Source organism: Thermobia domestica, chromosome 7, assembly GCF_964235325.1.
Source record: "Thermobia domestica chromosome 7, izTheDome1.hap1.1, whole genome shotgun sequence".
Lineage (NCBI taxonomy): Eukaryota > Metazoa > Arthropoda > Insecta > Zygentoma > Lepismatidae > Thermobia > Thermobia domestica.
The window spans coordinates 161544492-161566755 of NC_137460.1; positions in this window are offsets into that span (position 1 = coordinate 161544492).

Below are 22264 nucleotides of genomic sequence, written 5' to 3' on the forward strand. Positions count from 1 at the left end.
TTGCTGCTCCTGTTGAAAAAGAAAACGAAATACATTGTGCATAAACAGATGTTTCACTTACTAAACTAAATATAAATTAAGTTGTTCATATTCGAAATTCCTAGAAACCCATAGATTTTATGACCTTCTCATTGGTCTAGTTGCTAGCACGCGAAAAATATCTGAACGCATTACGATCTTTCGGATTCCAACTTAACCTGCAGATCTGTCTCATACAGCCTTGGTGCTGATGAGAAAACTAAACTTCAATCGAATCAACCATATATATTATTTCCATTACACCACTGAAGTCCTTTTACGAAAAGATTAAAGGAAAGAAAGGGACCAAAATATATTAAAAATTAGTAATTGCTTTCTACGAAGTACAAGGAATTCACAGCTATATACACTGGTGTGCAAAACTTAAGGCCAAAGTAAGTTTCGCATGCTATGTTACTCCTAGCCATACATCTAGTGCTATAGTATATTCAAAATGGAACAGAAAGAAACACGTGATTAGAATAACAAAACGGCGCTTTTATACTGAAAGTACTACGACCCATGATAACACTCCGCCTCTGACTATCAGGAATGAAATGCCCCTTAAGAGACTCTGTGATCATCAAAGATAGAGATGAATGTTCTGCAACGTATTCCCATGCTGCTTATGAACGTAGAACTGGAGGCACGGGGGCTCAGTTGTAAAGCACGTAATCTGGTACGTGGGGTCCATGCTTCGATCCCCAGCCAAGTAAGTTTGTGCAGGACCACATTATGTCTGTTTTTTTTTTCAAGGTACTTCCGTTTCTTCCCACATTCCCCTTCCACCAATTCTTCCATCACCATTCACTTACCTTAACTATCCGTCTCCCTTAGCCTAAATGGCATAATCGTAGGACGTTATACTGAAAGATTTCATTTCATTTCTTACAAAGTTTGTAATCAGTTGTGGTATGAAGTTCCATTACTCAACCGGCGCCGTTGACAACTGCTAGATAGTCCTTGGTGCATCTGGATGTTACACGACGTTCCCCCTAGAATCTCTAACGTGCTCGATGGGATTCAAGTCGGGAAACAGGCAGGCCAATACATTCACTGAATATTCTCTCATTCCAAGAGCTCCGCCACCTGCGCTGTTCGATGTGGTGAAGAAGTTGGGAACGTTTGCACTTCTTGTGGAGGAAGACCAATGTGGAGGAAGAGTACAATATCACAATAACACTGACAGATGAGTGTATCGCGTTCAGAAGTTTGGAGGTCGGTATGCCTATGCAAGATTATGCCTCCCCATACAAGACTACAATTAACTGATCATGTTCCACGATGTTAATGGGTTCAATGTGTGTTCCCACCTCTCACCAGATGACTGTACGTCCAGAATCACTAATCAGACTGAATCTGCTCTCATCGGAGAGGAGGATGCAACCTCATCCCTAATCGGTTCAATCCTGATGTTCTTTGTATTACTGCAAACGGAACCGCCAATGTGCGAACATCAATGAAATACAAAGAAATGGGCGTCGGGCAGAGGTTACGTTCATCCAACTGACATGCCACTGTGGAGCGTGAGATTGTGCGATTTACAGTCCATTAGATATATTTACAATTGTACCTGCTGTTTGACACCGATCTATTTCTTGTCTGTTTCACAATATAGCGGTCGCTCTATGCTGTAGTTGACCGTGATCGACCACCACTTATTCCGACAGCATTGCCTATGGTTTGGAATGGTCCTCATGCACGTGAAACAATGCTACGGGCAATATCAAATTCCTGGGTTACATTCGTCACACTTCATCAGCTTATTCTAGTTTTCCGACAATTCCTTCCCGTGTGAAGTCACCTAAATATATCTGGACCATGTTGTTGTAATACTACCACAAAGCACCTTGACACTTCTCTGGCTGATAGATCTGTCTCGTCAATTTCATTCAACTACTTCGTACTGGGGAAGCAGATCTATTCGGCGCTACAGTCTTGCTCCCTGTGCACACGTGGTAGACCTCTGGTAATATGTTGTTGAGGTATAATTCATTTCCATCGACTACGCAATATTTGGTGTTATTTTACCTATTTCCTCCTTAAATTTTGCACACCAATGTATAATCATAATTTGAAGACTTACTATATACTGTGAATTAGACCTACTGTATGCGCATTTGTACTGCGTGAAAATTTTCAAGTGCCTTGCTAACAGGAACTACATTATGCTTGGATTTGTTTCATTGTATTCTATAATTTGAGAGATTTTAGAAAAGCTACAAACTGCACGGTAAACGTAAATCTTAAATCGAAAAAAAAAACGCTTCACTATGTTCCATTTCTTGAATTATTCACGATAATTTCTACATAGCCAGTAATTTTCGCAAGTAATTTGAGAACCAGAACATAGTATAATAAGTAAAAACTCTTCTTATCTCTCATATTTCCTTTACAAATATATAATTTGTGACTGAAGTGTACCATCATTTTTAGTACAAAGAATACAATATTTGAAAACAGAAACACAAATGATGTCACAAACTTTCAAAGATTACAATTTTGAATTTCGTTGTAATACTCATTTTTATATGTTCCAGATCCTAAAATTTCATCAAATAAACTGTTTATCATCCATAATACCGATATATCTAACGGAGCTATAGCTGACTAACAAGATGGTCTTTCTATGCTAGCACATTTGCCAATTCCTCGCCAGAAGTATCAAATATGGAATCCGCAGTGAAAAGAGGGGAAGGGGTAACACCAAATTTCTAGTCCATTAACTTACATGAACTGCTTACATATGTTCCAGGATCAGCTTATTTTTCTGATTACTTCCTGAAGCATTTTGAGATAGTTTCCAGGGATAGGATCTCAGAATCTAAATAAAAAAATTCTTGCTTATATATTTTTGTTACTCACAACTTATTAACATCAGTATAAATGCCCGTATTTTCGTTAAATAACTACTATTTATCAACGAAGAATAAGTACATTTCTCGCGTCTAACCATTTTATATTTTCAAAGTAATGGTGATTTTTACAATATTGAACATTACAATAACGAATATTCATACGAAATTGTATTATTTGAACTTAACAGAATATGTTAATGAAATTGTTCCTTTTCTTAATGTTAAAGAATGTACGATTTGATTCTACATAAATAAAACTGATATTATGAGTTTTGCTATTTTTATGTGTATTGTTCTCAGTTTAAATTACATTTTAAATTTTACATTTTAATAAATACAATACTACACATCATGTAGTCGCATATTTATTTTATGCTTTCGTTTTATCAAATATACAATATGGTCGTAACATACTACCTGAGTCCTGATTTCCATGTACACAGCGTTGGGTATTGTATTTATTTCTTTTGTATGAACTTACAAGTACGAGGAATGTCCTCAAGTAAGTGTAACATGCGTCATAGGTACAAAAAATTTACATGAGTAAAATAAAGTAATATTACCTTGTCATGATATTTACGTACTCCTCAATCGTATAACAAGAATTTTCTAATAGAAATGATTTTAACTTTTGCCTGAACCTTTTCATATTTTCTTCATACTTTATATCAATAGGCAACATGTTGTACAACTTAACACCACCATAACTTACACTTTTTTGATACATTGCTGACCGGTGGTTACACAAATGAAAATCATTCTTATTTCGCGTATTATGATTATGTACACCCTTATTTGTTACGAATGCCGATGAGTGTTTTTTCAAATACAAAAAGAGACGATACAAATATAAACTATCCAGTGGAAGTATATTGACCTCCTTAAACAAATGTCTACAAGAAAACTTCGGCTTCTTATCACAAAGTATTCTTATGGCTTTCTTCTGAATTTTGAAAACATTAAATCTCTGATTTGAATTTCCCCAGAACATGATACCATATTGCAAGATAGAGTTAAAACACGAATGGTACAAGGTTTTAGCTAGTTTTGGTATGTGTATTTAGTTCCTCCCGACAAGTAACAGTAACTACATTTCAGCATTCGACCAACTACTTACTTCCTTGAGCCCAGCCCTTTATACTTCTGATTTTCAAGTGATGGATAAAGCTGAATACATCTTTCATAATACATATTCACATGAAAAATCAATAGATAAATATTAGTGTCTCCGATCTGAACATAAATCTATCTTATACAATAACTTGTTGCGCCCATCTGCTGCACTAGGGAAACTAAAAATTTAGTTGAATTTTTAAATAGCTTTCGTTCGTTCTGCAACTCTTAGTGTTTATGCTAGTGACTTACTACTGTTTAGCCTAGTCACTACAAACGGAAGCCTAAGAGTAAATAATAGAAATCTGATGAACTTAGCCCCACTATCTACTGAGTATTGACCCAATGCATACGCTGATGTGCAACTTCATCAGCTATATTCGTAAACTCATAAGCATTCCGAAATAAACTTCTTCACGAATTAAAATACATTAGAATGAAAACACAGGTCACATACGAGTAATCGTATTTCAAAATCATTTCGATTGTATGACAAGCTACAATCAATTGTGCTTATATAGGACAGAAAACTCTGATACAACCGAAGCTGGTGGGAACGAGAAAGAAAAAAGAAGTTGGAATTAAGCGTACGTCGAAAATGAATTTTCCATTAAATCGTTGATTCAACTGTATTTTGTGGATGATTCACCAATATGATATTCTACTGAACAGGCGAAAGCAAAAGATAACATATAGAACTATGGGACATATAAACTGTTACACATCGTTAGTGGAAAACACAGGTAAGTTTCTAAATTTGTAGTTGTCAATTTAAAAAAAAAAAAAAAAAAAAAAAAATCTGATATCATATTAAAAACTTTCATTTCAAGTATTTTTAAAATCTCAACAAATCGAAATTCTTCGACTCTTAGAATTCCCTGATTATTCCCAGTATTCTCAAATCTCCTGACTCTTCCCAGTTTTCCAGACTTGTCGCTACCCTGATAACCTACCACTTACCTTAAAAATAACTAAAGATGTATCTTCATATCGTTGCTTTATTTCGCTTAATGATTCAGCCAAAAGGTTGGGTGGATGCTGCATTTGATTCTCCCACCTCACAGCTGCAACCATCTAACTGCATCTGAGGTAACTCTAGAACAAGAGAGAAAATAAATATCGTGCTACCTTAACAATTCATTTAAGTGACAAAGATGCCATTTTTGTACATAAATAATAACTTTTTTACAATATATCAGTTTTACTGGAGTATTTCATTCATGCCCCTCTCGTAAAAAATTCCAAATGGATATAGTGAAACCTGGCTGGCTGGCCTTCCTTTGTATCACAGAAAATGTCAACTATACAAAGATTAATTTTCCAAGTAATAACAGACCATACCTGTATACAAATGGTTCAATTACTATTTTGCAATTAAATTAAGCTGATGGTCACGTGAGGAAGTAGCCTTCTACTGATTTAAGTATATTTAATTAGAACAATCAATTTATTTCAATATTACAATTAGCATTCCTGATGTTTAAAACTTTTACTATATTTGCAAGAATAATAAAATTATACCTTTTTAATCTATTATTTTTGTGTCTTGCCCTGATAATTGTTTACTCCTGTGCTCGTATGTATACTTACATTCATATTCGAAGAAAGATAAAAAACACACGAGTAAAGATGAAAAAGTAACACACACGGATAACGTTCACAAATCCTAAGAGGCGTAAGTCCTAAAAGTAGAGCCCAAATCTTAAATTTTAGGTCTTCTGCAGTTTAGAACGTGTGAAGCTACATGACTTGTAGGGCTTCTGCTGTTTAGCACTTAGGACTTGTGCATACTTGCTATAATTCTTCAATTTGTCATTACCACACACAATTACGACAGTGCAGTAGTGGCCACAATGCTATTGAATTATAGAGATACGTCGGTGATATATAGCTACCAGAAAGGTCACACACACGATTTGGTGTAAAAGTATTCAAACAAAAAGTTCCTAGACGAAAACAACAGTTCTTTCAAGACTCAGGCTAGCAGAAATCAATCAATGATAGACACAGAAACATTTAAGCCAGTCCCAGGTACGATGCAGTGATGGCTGAATATTGCGGTATGGAAAGAACAAGAAACTGTCACAATATCTTCCTCTCGACAATAGGAAGAGATGGTATTTTATACAAGATTTTTATTACTCATAGATTATTTTTCTAATGAGCTGCTAAAATGAAAAAGACCTGCTCGATCAAGGAAACATAAGAACTATATTATGACGCTTTCACATTTATGTATTAAAAAATGACTGAAATTACTTTATCACTATCTTGAAAAAGAAAGTTACTATCCTGCTCTTGAGCCACATTGTTCTGACGATTAGTTTCAGGACTTGAAATACACATTTGGAGAGTGAAATAAAGTGGCCTGTTCTCACTTTCAAGGGGCAGACTTAAATAAATTTTCATGTATTGTTTTATTTGTAAAATATGTATCTGTTCTTGAAACTTCTAAGATTCAAATTCAATTTTCTTTGCAGGTTGATTCATTGGAACATTTCTGCATATGTATACGTTGTCTACTTTCTCTTGACTTCGTTTCTAATACTCGACAAGCGAAAAATATTTTCTTTAAGATTTCGTTCTTATTTCATAGCTGATAGACACATGCTTATGTTTCACATTACTTTACATATACATAAACACAAGTTCTCTGTGGCTGCAGGGCCTCAGTGGCCGAGCGCTTCCCTTTAGTGCGTAGGGTATCTGATTTGATCCAGTTCGCACAATGTGGGCTTTGAAGTGAATAAACACCGAGTGCATGGGTTCTCCCGTTTCCTCCCACCTACTTCATCCCACTGTCTCCTTTAGCCTCTGAGCATAGCAAAATAATCAAAATAGCCCTTGGGCATAACAAAATAATCAAAATGGAAGGTTCTTATATGACTGTTTGGAACGAACACACACACACACAGAAGCATTAAAACAAATACATCAAATTATCCTGTAAGTAACTTTCATTTAATTATGCTAAAAACAAAAAAGTCCGTGCATGGAGGTCTTCCTCCAAAATAGGCTTAATTGTTTTAATTCATAATCTTTTTTCAATTCTATATAACTTACTATAATAATAATACTTAAAATACATTTTTTTTTTCCCCGAAGACCGAAACACCATTTCAATTATTCAGTAATTCTCATAAATTATGCACATCTAAATATAACAAATAATAAGCAATATCCTACAATCATTTATTCAAATTAATAACAAATCTCTCTATTTTAACCCTCGAGTAGTCGCGCCGCGGTCAAAAGCACCACAGGGAAATTATTTTTTATCGTGTGCCCACTCTGTTTGTCCGACAGACTCCACCGTCTACCTAATCTTACCCGTCACCTTCCCGAACATTCCTGCTCAATCACTCCCTTATCCGTTGTTTAGTTTAAATACTAGTGATTGTTTAGTGACTCTGCGGTGCTTTCCACCGCGCGCGACTAACCGTGTAATGTTTATTCTCAGTGTTTCGCTCTGCACGTGACCTTTGCTTTGGAGATGTTTTAAGCTTTATAAACATAAATATTATTTTAATGGATGGAAGAGAGTGCGACAAAGTTAGCAAACTGATACCAAGTGTGGAAAAAGAGGAAATTAGAAATGAACAGCTTAAAAGAACGGCGGGAAATGTTAGGAATGGACTATTCGGATAAATCAACCATGATGATCTCGTGGAAGCTTTGTCTGAGAATGATCATAACAAAAAAGATAATGTAGAAGTGAGTGAACACGAAAGTGGAAGTGAGGAGTCTGCGAGCCAGTCTGAAGATTTTAAACCCAGAAATGACCAGCGATTCCCCGAATGTAGTCAGCGCAGCAGAGACCGAAATAAGCGACGACGAAGTGTAAAACAGTGTAAATTTGAATATAACCTAGAATAATTCAATGTAGTGTTGTATAGGTAGAGTTTCAAAATAATAGGATCGTAAAATACCTCAATGTAAATTTGATTTGATTTGATTTCAATTTAGCGCCCCTTTCAGCATCAAAGCTATGTAAGACGTAGACCTACTGCTTAACGTGGGATCCGAACCACATGAGCTCCCACTGGGAATCGAACACGGAAGTTCCACGCCAAAAGGGCGTATGCTAACCGCTTGGCTACGAGTGAGCTATAATTGAATGTAAAATGCACTTTGAAGCTTTGTTTTATTGTTATGTGTATATAGTATGTATTTTACTAATTTACTATTGCATTTCTAATTTTAGACAAACCAAAGAGTTGACAAAAACAAAAGATCGTCATCAGAATTAGAATTTTCAGTAAAACCAGTGCGTAGTTATCTATCTAAAGAAATATGTAACGAAAAAAACATTTTATTCCAAATAAGAAATAAAAAAGAAAACAGTACATGTCTAATAGTAGGTTCCACTAATAGTTACTACTGTAAAACTTATTATAATAATAAATATTTTAATCCCTCTTAACAAGAAAATATACAAAATTACGTTTCTAATACAAGAAAAAATGTTTAAAACGATATTTGCAACACATTATGTTCGTGCGGTCCTTTTGACCGCGTGCGACTACTCGCGTTACTTTTTCAGCGCGACTTCTCGAGGGTTAAAATTACGAAACAATATTTTGAATTAATAGAGCCAAGCACTGAACGAAAGATCCGACTCTTCTCAAAGCATTCTTCTTTAAAATTTCAGTAGCTTGTGTTTATGTATATTTACGTCACTTTTCACGTAACACCACCATCACTGTAAGCCGTTAAAAACAATATAAACAACCTTTGTACCTTCGCTTCTATACACTGTTCAGCGTAAGCTCTAAACTCCGATAAACAAAATATTTGTATCCTTCCGCTTGTCACAAATACGATTGGCTAGTGATGTATCCTCCCACTCCTCACGGAGAGGAGCAAATTATACACGTACATTTTGACAATACTGTCTCGTGTTGTCCAGATACTTACAGCAGCAGCAGAAAAGAAAGAAAAGAAACTAGAAAGATTAAAAAAAAAAGTATTTGAATTTCGCTCGTAAACAATTGTTGCTTAGTGAGCAAAGGTTTGCCTTGTTGGTGTTTCACCACAACACTCGCGGAACCGGGATTCATGCCAGTCATCTTTCAGACTTTAGAAGCAGAACACCCGTCCACAGTTGAGTTGGCGCCATAATTACTGCGCATGCTTACTGTTTATTTCTATTGTTTCATTAGCCACACTCGATTGCAGTATTATTAGATAATCTGTATTATATTTTTGTCATTTATAATAATATAGCAGTTTTATATGAAGCTTCATAGTAAAAGTAATAATGCAATCACATGAACTATTTTGCGGAGGAGTACAAGCGTTGGTAGGACAACAGCAAATCATCGAGATTTAGTTTCACGTGGCTTTGTTTATCGCAGTTTAGAGCTTACGCCGAATAATGTATAGTTTCTTTTCTTTTGTTGGGTAGACCACCGCTAAACCAAACTTTACAATTGCATTCATGTTTAACTTAACGGTCACTTTTATTTGTTTCATTGTCTCAGACTTATGGATCTACATCATATTTTCTTTACTGCTCCTGTATAAATCTTTCGGTGTAAATAATTTCCATCCGATCTTAACATTCTAACATTCTTTTATGATTTCTTACACGATTTGTGCACTATCGTAATAATTGCGTCTAAATATGAATTAGCATATGTACGGAGTAAACCTTCGAAAACAGCCTTACGAAAACGCGAATTGCAGACTGCATTCACAGTCCTTCTGCATGAACTAGCAAGGCTATAGTTCTACTCAGTAATAATATATTCGAGTGGTACATTACCTGGAAAATACAAAAATATTAAAACCACCCTACTACATACGGCCACCCTACTAGATTCGAATCCACCCTACGACATACCAAACTTTTTGAGGAAAACTATGAAAAAGAAACAGGATATTAAGTGTTGATAGTATGTTAGAAAATACATTTTATAATGACGTATTCTACTCTGTTTCATGCCAAAATCTACACATCAGGAACTATGATTGCTCTAAATTGAAATGAGCGAGGCTATTACAAGGTACTGTAGATTGTGTTGTTAACTATTGAACGAAAAAAAAGTGCTAAATTGTAAAGTGCGTCTGCACAACAGATAAAAAAAAAAAGTTTTTTTTTTTTTAAATGGTTACATTTTCTAATATTAAACTTTGCAGCTATATTTGCTTAATGAAGTTATATTTAAAAAAATATTTTTTGTTTGAAAATGTATTTAAATAAAATCGTGATTTTCTGTAAAAAGTAATAGATGAAAAGAATAAGCTTTTAAATGATTGAGATATAGATTTTAGTTTAATATTTTGAATTATTACATATATATGCAAATTTATATTATATGATGCGATTGGTTACTTGTAGGACATGATCCTCTTGGAAACGATCTGGTCAACATTCACGCACGGAATCTTAAAACAGCGCAAGGAATACAACAATAAGAATAGATTTCATAAATGAATTTGTATACATAAGAAAAGCTGTTGGAACAAAGTGAATTATTATTTATTTTACCCTATAAACGAAGGGATAAATAACACATCAGAATATTATGTAACAGACACACTTTTGTCCTTAAAGCTTTGTATGGAAATTAAAAACAAAATCTGATTATTATTAGTAGTAGTAATAATAATATTTTGTGGTAGACAAACCCGCATGCGTGGGTTCTGTCTAGGTTCTTCTGTTTTCTCTTACTTCCTTTCTTCCACTATTTCGTCTATTCTATCATCAAAGTCTTCCTTAGCATCAAAGCTTAATCGTGGGATACTAAAATAATAATAATAACCTTAGTCAAACCCTACTCACTGGTCTAGTGGCTTGGGCGTGCACCTTTGGTGCATGGGATTTTGCGTTCAATTCAAAGTGGGACCAGTTAAGTTTTGAAATTTTAACGCATTATAGTGGTTCGGATTCAACAAACGGTAGATCTGCATCTCATATAATCTCAGAACTGAACAGGGACACTACACTTCAACTAATCAACAAAAATATGCGAAATCAAAAACACACATCGAGTCACAACAGTAGACAGGTCATTATTTTAAACTACGCATTGGAAAAAAGATTTAAGGGAAGTTAAACCGTGCCTCATTAACGAGAAGTATTTTGCTTAAATCCCACGACCAGTTATTTTGATTATTATTTTTCCACCTTCTGCCTCAGTTTCACAAATAATGTGATGATAATATCTAGACCTTGACCCATATATATATATATATATACATTATGTTCTTAAAATTCTGGATGTTTATACTTTTAAAAAAATCATCACGGAAACTGCATCAAACGTGAATTTATTGATTGCTCGATTTGACATTTAACTTCTCCTTTCAGCGCCGAAACTATATAAAACGATAAGAGGGGCTTACTGAGCAAATACTAATTAGTTCCAATGATGTTCTTTTCAAAGTTATTGTGTCCCTATCAAATAGCCTGGATTTTTTTTAGTAAGTAAATACTACTACTGCTAATAATGAAAGATCACAGTCTATATGAAAGTTCTTGAGTTTTAACCCGTTTGATCCCACTGTCTTCAAATGAGGACAGCGTACTTAATTTCGATCAGCAACATCCTACGATTTCATAAAATGTACTGCGTCTTTAGATCTTATATATATATTTAAAACGCTTAAACAAGAGTCAACGAGATTAACAGTATATTTGCTTTCTGAAAATGAAGTTACGTTTCATCTCAATGCAAAAATATATCTTGCCCCTTTTAAGGTAGTTTCTCATGTAGAGCTTAGCTCACGAATCTCTGCCGCGATTCTAATTCTCTTTTGCCGTCAATCGCGGCAGAGATTCGTGAGCCAAGCTATATAAATTATAAATTTAAGTTTGGACTGGAGATGATATATATGTAACCGAGCTGTAATGGAACATATACAAAAGGGAACGTAACTGTCATACGGAAACTTTGATGTTTTAAATATTTCCATTGTTTCCCTCCATTACTTAATATATTTCGGTGTTCTCAAATGAGGGCAGTGAGTTCCTAAATGACACTTCCCCATAACTTATAAAATACGTTCTCTATTTCTATTATATATTGCATGTTTTCACTTAATTTCTACACTGATGACAACAGATGGCACTGCTGTTTACACAGAAACTCTTAACTACTTTAAAAGTTATCAGGTAAATAAAGAAGTATAAATTACTGTTTATCTGTAGTGAGGAATTCGAATACAAAAGTAATCGAAACTGCGTTTGTTGGACATGTACAATTATTTTGATCCCTGTCCTTATATTTAAGATAATTATGCTTATGAGTTACAAAGTGAAATGTACGAACTACGTTGTGCTCAGTAGCTATGGCTGCAAACATTTTAGTATATCGTCATCAACGATACCTAACCATGGAGAAATCTGGATGAGGTAGCTCGAATAGTTTCGACAGAAACGGTAACCCATGCTGTTGTTAATACTCTTCCACCCAGTGCCACAGGTGATATGGATGAAGACGAAGGAAATGAAGGACATTGGAAAAGTGGACGTTTTCGATGTTCCGGGAGAACTCGAGTTGGAATGCAATGTTATTGAACATGTATGTGCTGGTTACCAAGACAACAATCTGCCCAGGAATAGCAAATGTACTCTTGGGTATGAAAGGCCTATACGGAGGAAGAAAGAACTGTATTATTCGAAATGTGTAAATAGTGACTGTGATGCTACTGTAGTAGCATCTTGGAATCTCAAGGACAAACTACAAAACCATAGTCCGCTGCAAACTTTTGAAGAGTTCATAACGTTCTGTGTGTCAGAATATATTGTCAAAGAAAGTGTTCTCCATGTTCTTACATTCAGGAATAATACCACGTTCATGTTTCATGTTTTCAGTAGAAGAACTGAGAGTGTTTCTCGGTATTCTTATTCTTTCAGGTTACAACAGGTTACCACAACAGAAACTATATTGGACTCAAAGAGTAAGGATCTAGATGTTTCCGTTGTATCGCAGTCGATGACAAGAAATCGATTTCAAAAGTTGAAATCGTTTCTACATTTCAGCCACAATAACAATATAAATTTTGACAGAGGATTCAAAGTTCGATAATTGATCGATATGCTAAATTCTGGTTTTCAGAAATTTGATATATTCAAAAAGCATCTCTCAGTGGACGAAATGATCGTAAAATATTTCTGCCATCATAGACGCAAACAGTTCATAAAAGGAAAGCCAGTTCGATTCTGCTACAAGTTTTCGGCTCTGTGCGGAGCAGATGGTTACTGCTTCAGGCTACTGAACCTTCTTCACAATTATTTAGTAACTCAACATAAAGAATAACATTACGTTATTGCTACATGTAGAAGTTTAGGTCAAAATCAATTTTTTCTTTACAAGTATTTAACAGCACCGCAAACGCCAACGTTCCTTTGCACACGTAAGTGATAAGTATTGTAGTTCCTAAAAGAACCTATAATATGATTTTGTACACATTTATTTTCTTGCATAATGAAATACTGAATAAACAGTTTCTTGGATTAACATTTTTCCATGTAGCTTTCTGTTTAAGAATACACCTAGGTACATAAGAGAGGAGAAAAAGAAAGATTTTTCTTTTGAGTTTAACGCCCCACGGTTGTCTTTTAAGCTAAAGGACACGAATGATTAATGGAAGTTAATAATTGGGAAATTAAATTTTTTGTGTTCTCCCACTGGGAATCGAACCCGGGGCAAACGTGCACATTAGAGTCAAAACGAAATTTTATGGTTTGATTTAACACACACAATTTAATTTCCTATACTGCGTAGCTGTGATTTATTTACAATTTTCTTGCATCCATACGTGACACACGAAACATGGATGTTCTTTGCAATAAAATGTAGATTCTTTACTTTAAAAGTAGACAGGATTCGAACCTATGCTAAACTGAGCCTCTCCATACAGGTGACTGACGCTAAGCACCAAGATACAAAAGCATGACTTCGGAAGAGCGCCGTCTGTAAGTCTTACTTTCTTGATGATCCCGTCTACAGACTTGAAACATGGCGCATCACCGTGTATGCCCGGTTCTGACTTTTATCTATTTAATACACTATGTATTTATATACATGTGCTGAATTTCTTTTTTGTCATCTGCTATGAGTGTATTCTATATGCCAATTATATATTTACTTGTTAGCAACGTTCAGATGGTCTAATGCTCTTGTAAGACTACGCTTATTATTATTTCAGAATGGAGAGAAAATAAGATTTCCTTAATACAGATGCGAGCGACATCAAATTTTTGGACTTAAGACTCTGGAAAGCAGTCTAGATTTGTATGAACAAAAATGTACAGGTATTTACGGGGCAGATATTCTTAGTTCAAAAGACAGTCAATTTGTAACCATTTTATATAAGATATAATATTCTCGGGTGATATAGACAAAGTAATGAAGTGACAGGAACTGGTTAATCGTGATGTGGAACAAAATGGTTTGGTTCTGTTAAACATGTGTTGTATGTCATATTTAGGTACTGTTTGTTTATTATGTTGTTAGCTGTCGTAGCTACCGTAGTCGGGTCAAGACTTCACTTAGGAACTAATATGTGCGCTATCCAAAAATACATATTTCAGAACTTAAGGTACTCACGCAACAATTTTTATAGAGGTAGTTTGGCTACGAGCATATAATTTGAAGTACTCACCAACTACCTGTATAAAAATTGTTGCGGAAGTACTGCAGAATTCTGAAACTTGGTTTTTTGGGTAGGGCATATACTAGTTCCTAAGTGAAGTGTTGATCCGATTACGGTAGGTCCCATAGTTTTGGAGCTATGGACCTAGAAATTTATTTATTTATTTATTTATTTCATGTTTTCGGTAGCCTGTAACTTTGAAAGAAAGCATATGTGCACCCAGGTTGGTCTTTACTTTTTGTCTTATCTCGGTATCAGGAATCACCTCCCAAACGTTGTCGGTGTTGTTTTGAAACACACTGTATATATTGAGAGAATTTGTAACCCATGTACATTTTGTCACTTTATAACCCACATCCAAATGCTATACCATGTCTCTGAACTTATCCATAGGTGAGTTAATATGTAAATTCAAGCTTAATGAAATTTAAATGTTTGAATACAACTATTGATAAGTTTTAATTCTCTTGAAAATTGCCTTAATCCCAATTTAACTTGAGTTTCTTCGCTCTTATATAATATGACTCAAACACACTTCTTTTAATATACGATCTAGTTTTTCTACAGATTTTAATCACCTTAATATTATATTACGATTGGACATCCTTAGATGTTTGACATGAAATCGCAGGATCAGTCTCTTATATGTTCCTTTATTCTGGATTGGCATTATAAGGTTAGTTGTATCATAAAGGCTTTAGTAGTTAACTATGTTATTCTTCTGTTATTGGATGAAACTATTAGAGGTGTTATATCGCTCAACAATGTCCGTCCTTGTCTAACAAGGGACATCTTATATTGAAAGTAGCATTGCCCAATCAAACAATTTGCAATCGATAGAGGAGTGAACAAAAGAGAAATCCGAAGTTTTACGGGCCGACACCCAAAAACACAGGAGATACAGAGGAAAGAAGGATCTAGAAGATAGCAATGTAAAAGATACACTGACGAAGACAGAACTTCAAATTTATTAAAGGAATCAAACATTTACACGACAGTATAATAAGCAAACATTGTACCCACAGACATGCTCAATAATATCATGTGTAATACAGTGTTGCCAATTGAGCACAAAATGAAATTTTGTTAAATGGCACGGAACAAATTATAACATCTAGAAAATCTAATTATGAGTAGAACCATATCTGAGAAGTCTTGATGTACAGTGATGCCAGTTTGAGGATAGGCCTATATGAACCTTGGATGTAGGAAAGTACATACAGTACACGATTCGAACTGGTTAAAACAAACACATGAGACCACAAACAAGAACATATTCACTGAAGTACGAAAATAATGAACGGAGCAGTGTCAAAGCAGTTCTGCCAAAGCGGAAAATCAGAATAGTATCTAACACAACACACAAAACTGAAATGATGCATGCACTTGGATTGACAATTAAGCTCACTTTTCTGATGCACGTAACATCGTATCCCCTCACATATTAATGGTAGTCAGTTTTGCAGGGTTGCATAGACGTATATCTACCCCCTTCTTCACAATTTTGCATCGAAATGGCGCTCCCTGCATACTCTCAACCAGCTGCGCCCCTGGACAAATGCATCAAATTGACCCCCACCCCTAGATTCGGCCCTGCACTACCTTAAGGTAGGATTCCAACTATTACTATGTTGCAGAACGCTCCAATCGAAAATCGAACATGTGCATCAGCAACGAGCCTGCGGACCACCTGCTCATCCAAGGACATGGATAATTTCAGCTTATGTGTTGTGATTTGGTACTATTCTGACATTTTCCTTTGCAAAAATGCTTCGAAATTGTGCTTCGTACTGTTATTTTTTGTACTTCAGCGATTATATTCTTGTTTGTGGTCTCATATTTTGGTTTCAACTAGTTCGAATCGTGTACTGTATGTACTTTTGTACATTCGAGTCATATAGGAATTTATATAACCTATCCTCAAACGTTGGCAACACTGTACATCAAGACTTCACAGGTATGATTCTACTCATAATTAGATTTTCTAGATGTTATAATTTGTGTTCCGTGCCATTTAACAAAACTTCATTTTGTGCTCACTTGGTAACACTGCATAACATGATGTTATTGAGCATGTCTGTGGGTACAATGTTTGCTTATTATACTGTTGTGTAAATGTCATTTTGATTACTTTAATCATTTTGAATTTCTTTCTGTGTCATGCTATCTTCACATGATTCTAGATCCTTCTTTCCTCTATATCTCCTGTGTTTCTGGGTGTCGGCCCGTAAAACCTTGGATTTCTCACTTTTCTTCACTCCTCTATCGATTGCGCATTCTTTGATTGGGCAATGCTACTATCAATATAAGATGTTCCCTTGTAAGTTATTTAAGTGTGTCAGACATCCCAATTTAGAAAGAACATTTAGTGTGTTTAGTTCTCACAAGGGAATATTCCGATTTGGTGAACTTAGTTGCTGAAAATGATTGCTAGCACTGGATTCAGCACCAAAAGAAACATAGAAAAAGGACCGTATACAGGGTAGGAGATATTTGAGGACAAAGTGCGAAGATAGAACGAAGAAAATGTCTAGAAATGCCATGTTAATTTTGAAACGATTAGGGATTGAGGTCAAATGTTGGATATGAGGAATGCATGTAGAGCTCCACTGAATAGGCGTAATGTGAATCATGGGGACATTTAAAAAACCGCCATTTTGGAATTAGCGCAAAAATATACGAGAAAGGTATCATGTGGCATATGGCTGTTGACGCACACCGTCTACTGAAATCAATAGTGGCCAGTACAGTTTAAGAACTATGCAACAGGAGGCGTTCCACGCCATGACAATGTAGTAATACTGTCGTAAAGGTGACGTGAATGAGGAACAACCACAAACGCGAATGAAGCCACTTTCCAGCCACCAAGCTTCCCGATCCACCCAATATTCGTTCATATGCTGGTAAAAGTGCAAATATGAACAAGGACAACCTGAAAGAGTTCATGATGACGTTTTCTGGCCTTCTATAGAGCAGATAAAACTGCTGCTCCTCGCTAATTCATGGAGAACCAATAAAGATGGTTAGTGCAGAAACCGGACAATGTTGAACTTACCTGACTCCTTCTCCCTGATGGTTGCACGTCACTCATACAACCGTTGGATGTTTCGTTCTTCGGTACATGTACGAATTTCGTAAAATATATATAACAGACACCGTTTTTCTGTCATATGACTTCAAAATATGACAACGGGACAACTTAATTAAATTGCAATCAATCACCCACTTATACTTTAGAGCACCAAGGTTCCAAGCTATGATTAGATATGTTTTCTACAAAACTGGATATTTGAGAACAGCACCTGGCGCATTCATAACACTGTCGACTACTGCTTCAATTTCAATACAGGAGACAGCTATGACGAGTCCGATTGTCCATCTTTATCGTTTTTCAAATGTACACTCATGTTCAAAATGATTGTCGCATATCTATAACTGTCTTCTTGTAAGAATATAATTTGATAATGATTTTGCAAGGTACTTTTAGTACTGATACTATGTGTACAATTGGGAAATGTATATTTGTGGTAAATTTCAGGAAAAGAATTACAAATACGAAAATTAGAATGAGTAAAACAAAATGTTGCTAAATGAACAAGAAAGTTTTATTTTTGTTTTTTGTTCTTATTTACCGCTCTTTTGACATAAAATTTGTCACATACATGTCTTTGCCGATTATACACACACTAACATTATAAGAAATACCCGGTGAATTCGTTATCAAATTATATTCCTACAACAACATATTTATAGACATGCGACAATAATTTTGGACATGAGTGTACATACTGTTGTCTCCATTTTTGCATCAACTACACAATCATTCTTAAGTTCCATAAGAGTTGCAATTAAACAGAGGTCTCAAACTGTATTGGCCACTATTGATTTCAATAGACGGTGTGCGTCAAGAGCCATTACATGATCCCTTTCCCGTATATTATTCTTGCGTTAATTCCAACATGGCAGCTTTACAGATGTCCCCATGATTCATATTACGCCTATACAGTGGAGCTCTACATGAATTCCTCATATCCAACATTTGACCTCAATCCCTCTACTCGTTTCAAAATTAACATGGCATTTCTAGACATTTTCTCTATCTTCGCGCTTTGCCCTCACTTATCTCCCACCCTGTATACGGTCTGGCACTAAATACCCTCTTTTCTCTGTTTCTTTTGGTGCTGAATCCAGTGCTAGCAATCATTTTCGGCAATTGAATTCACCAAATCGGAATGTTCCCTTGTTAGAAGCTTGTACATCAATGAGGGCTTTAAGATAAATTCAAATTCAATTAAATATTGCGTTTAACATTACTGCCTGTCTTATTCGCGTATCCATTTCAGTTGATTTTAATTATTCGTTTTATGAACACTCATTTGCATTTTTATTGCTTCTTATAACCAAAGTGATTACATACGAGTAAATTAAATCACGATTAACTTTGCTGAAGCATTTGGCCGCACATCCAACAATTATAACATGCTGAATTCTTTCTAGAGCTAATTGTGACTACAATTCACACATGACAAGTATGTTTCATTCTCTACACTGTACATACACTATAAATTAAGGGAATTCAGTTCAAAGATCAAGAAGTACTCTTCAAACATCTTCCGCAAACAACTCCAAACCCCGCCCCCTCCTCCTCCTTTTGGTATGAAAATGCTGAAATCAACATTGTCAGTGCGTCTTCATATCGGAGGAATATTAATTACGTGTGCAAGTGACTATTTCAATAATGAAGTCACAATTAATTAGTTTTTTTATGGTGCATGGTATTCCTAATTCTGACTCTCAATCTATTCCTCTACTCAACTACTAACTTCCACTTTCCCATACATCCTTGTACAATAAGGGAATTCACCAATCTGTACTTGGTTTGCTGGTTTAGTGTTGTTACCTAGCTATGTTCAGAAGTTGTTGGAACTGAACACACAAAGTAGGACATGGCTTTCCATTTACACTGCAAGTCGTTCATGATTTGAACATTACAAATACAAAAGTTTTTTGAGTTTCTGGTATAAAAAGATTATTGAATGAAAAATTACGCCTTTGTCTCAAGTTGTTGTGAGATTTAGCCTCGAGACATACATGATACTCATGATTTTACATATACAATGGTGGTTATAGTCTCTGATAATTTCAGGGGATAGAGTGTTTTCTCCCCGGAGCATAAGAACACGAAAAACTGATCAATAAATGAGCACATTGTGTGAGTGAACCTAGAACACTTCAAGTAACTCAAGTGGAGAGCGTTGGTTTTGCATTCGGGAGATCGTGGGTTCGATTCCCAATGCCGCCTATACTGACGGGTTTTCCTCAGTCCTACCAGGCAAATGCTGGGATGCTACCTAGTAAAATCAGGCCCTGGCTGATACCTTCCCAAATCCTTTCCACTGTTGTTAAATATCCAGTATAAAATGGCCTCTGAGCTGGTAATTGTTATATAAATAAATAAATAAATAAATAAAAATAAATCCATTTTCAAATACTGTATTGCTCTTAAGGTAAGGGCCTATTGAAACAGTATGCTGAACTGCCAATGAGGTTTTTATATGTATATATATATATATATATATATATATATATATATATATATATATATATATATATATATATATATATATATATATATATTACTTATTTATTTAAAGTTTTACCAGTGGAGCTGAAACGGCTGGTGCGATTGGAAAAGTTCCACTATTTTAGACTGAAAACCACGTATTACCAACACCTTTCCTCATAGTGGAGTTCAGACTTTCGATATATTCGGTATTTGCTACTTGTTAAAGATCGTGTTTAGAATTTTGCATCACAGGAAGCCTATCCACTAATCACGGAAGAGTACTAAAACCGTAAAAATTTGAGATGAGCGAACCTTACTCAACTTAGAAGGACTTAATATACTTTTCAGACTGTGAATGACTCCCAGGTACCCGAACTCAGGAACTTCAGGTTACAAGAGAAGTCCTCTACTATGTACTTAATTACTCGATTAAATTAATGAAAACGTGATCCAACCTTTTTGACAAGAACCTATTCAGCTAGAGCTCTCCACTTTAGAAAACGTCTAGAGCTTTTTTAGACGTTTTCTTATTAGGTTAAACGTCTAATAAAGCAAATAATACGAAGTAAATATATATTAATAGTATATAAGTATTTAATAGTATTACCGTTAAATTCATAACTTTTCACTCACTCCTGCAAAATTCTTCGTGAGCGACAGCATCAAATAAAACATTAAATTTATATGTTTCTATTGTGAAAACAGTTTCCTCAAATTTATTCCATTATCAAAAACTACGTTATTTTTCATGGCTCATAATCAATTTATATTTGCATATTAAAGAAATATAATTATCTATACATTAGAATGCTATCTTTATGAGTTTGTGGTTAATTCCCTTCAAAATGAGATCACTGCAACCACAAAACGTAGTTTTCGCCGGTTGATTCCAAATTTTGTAAAATTTGTCAGCTCCTATTCATTGAAATTTTCAACAGAACAAAAAAGTGCTCTTGTTTTTCTTATTTATTGTTTGAGATCGTCATGAAGATTAGCACTGTTGCTAGGGCCTTCTAAGGTTGATATTCCTATGTTAGGCAACCAGCAGAAGAGCATCATATAGCAGGTCGATGAACATTGTAAGCGCTTTGTTTTAACCTGAATGACAAAACCTAATGCATGCTGGCAACTTCAAAGGCTTGTTGTCTACAACATTTCACTCCCTTTATTAAGCGTCCTGTCCCTCATTTATGTTAGTTAAGGGACATGTACAGATATTGTGAGGAAGTAGGAAGTAGATGACGTTCATATTAGAATGATACATTCAGGTTCAGCTAGTATTTTAATTAAAAGATTAGTTAAATACTTTGAATTAAAAACAAGACTTGTTCAAAAGAGAGTTTATTATCAATAACAACAACACAATTCATGGCAATATATTGTGTTATAAATATATAAAACTGGATGTAAATCTCACGTGATTACAAATTTGTAGATTACAATAAAACCTCAGACGAAGGATTATTGCGACTTCCTACATTTTTATCTAAAAATAACGAATGCAAATGTTTAATTCTTCAAATATTCACTCGATGGGCAATAATGGCACAACAAAATTGAGCTTTTAAGTCTTCAATATACATGTACAAACAAATCGCACTACTGACGCTTTCCACTTTAATTTCAATTGAGAAGATTAATATAACATGCGAAAAAAAACTATAATAATAGACAGCGCTGTAATTTAAAAAAGAAAAAAGAAAAAGAAAAAAACGATAAGCCCTTACAGAAAGAGAGAAGGAAAGCTTAAACTCTTGAAATAATTGTATGATTGCAGTAGTTGTATGCAGACTTTTAAGTCCTCCCCCACACAAAACTAACGCACACTAACAATTATATTAGATCACTTTTTCCCCAAGCCATTTAACACAAAAAGTATTATGTACAAAATAACCATATTACTCTACCAAGTTAGATCACACACCTTGGAATTCACAACGTATGAGTAATTTTCTTTCGTGCTGTATACATTGTTTTCAATTTGATCCTTATTGACAGTACACAGAAATACAAAAATTCTAGCACTAAAATTGAAATTCTTAAAAATTTCTATCAAATATACTATACAGATCACAGGTTTGAAAGGCAATGTTAACGAATTCAA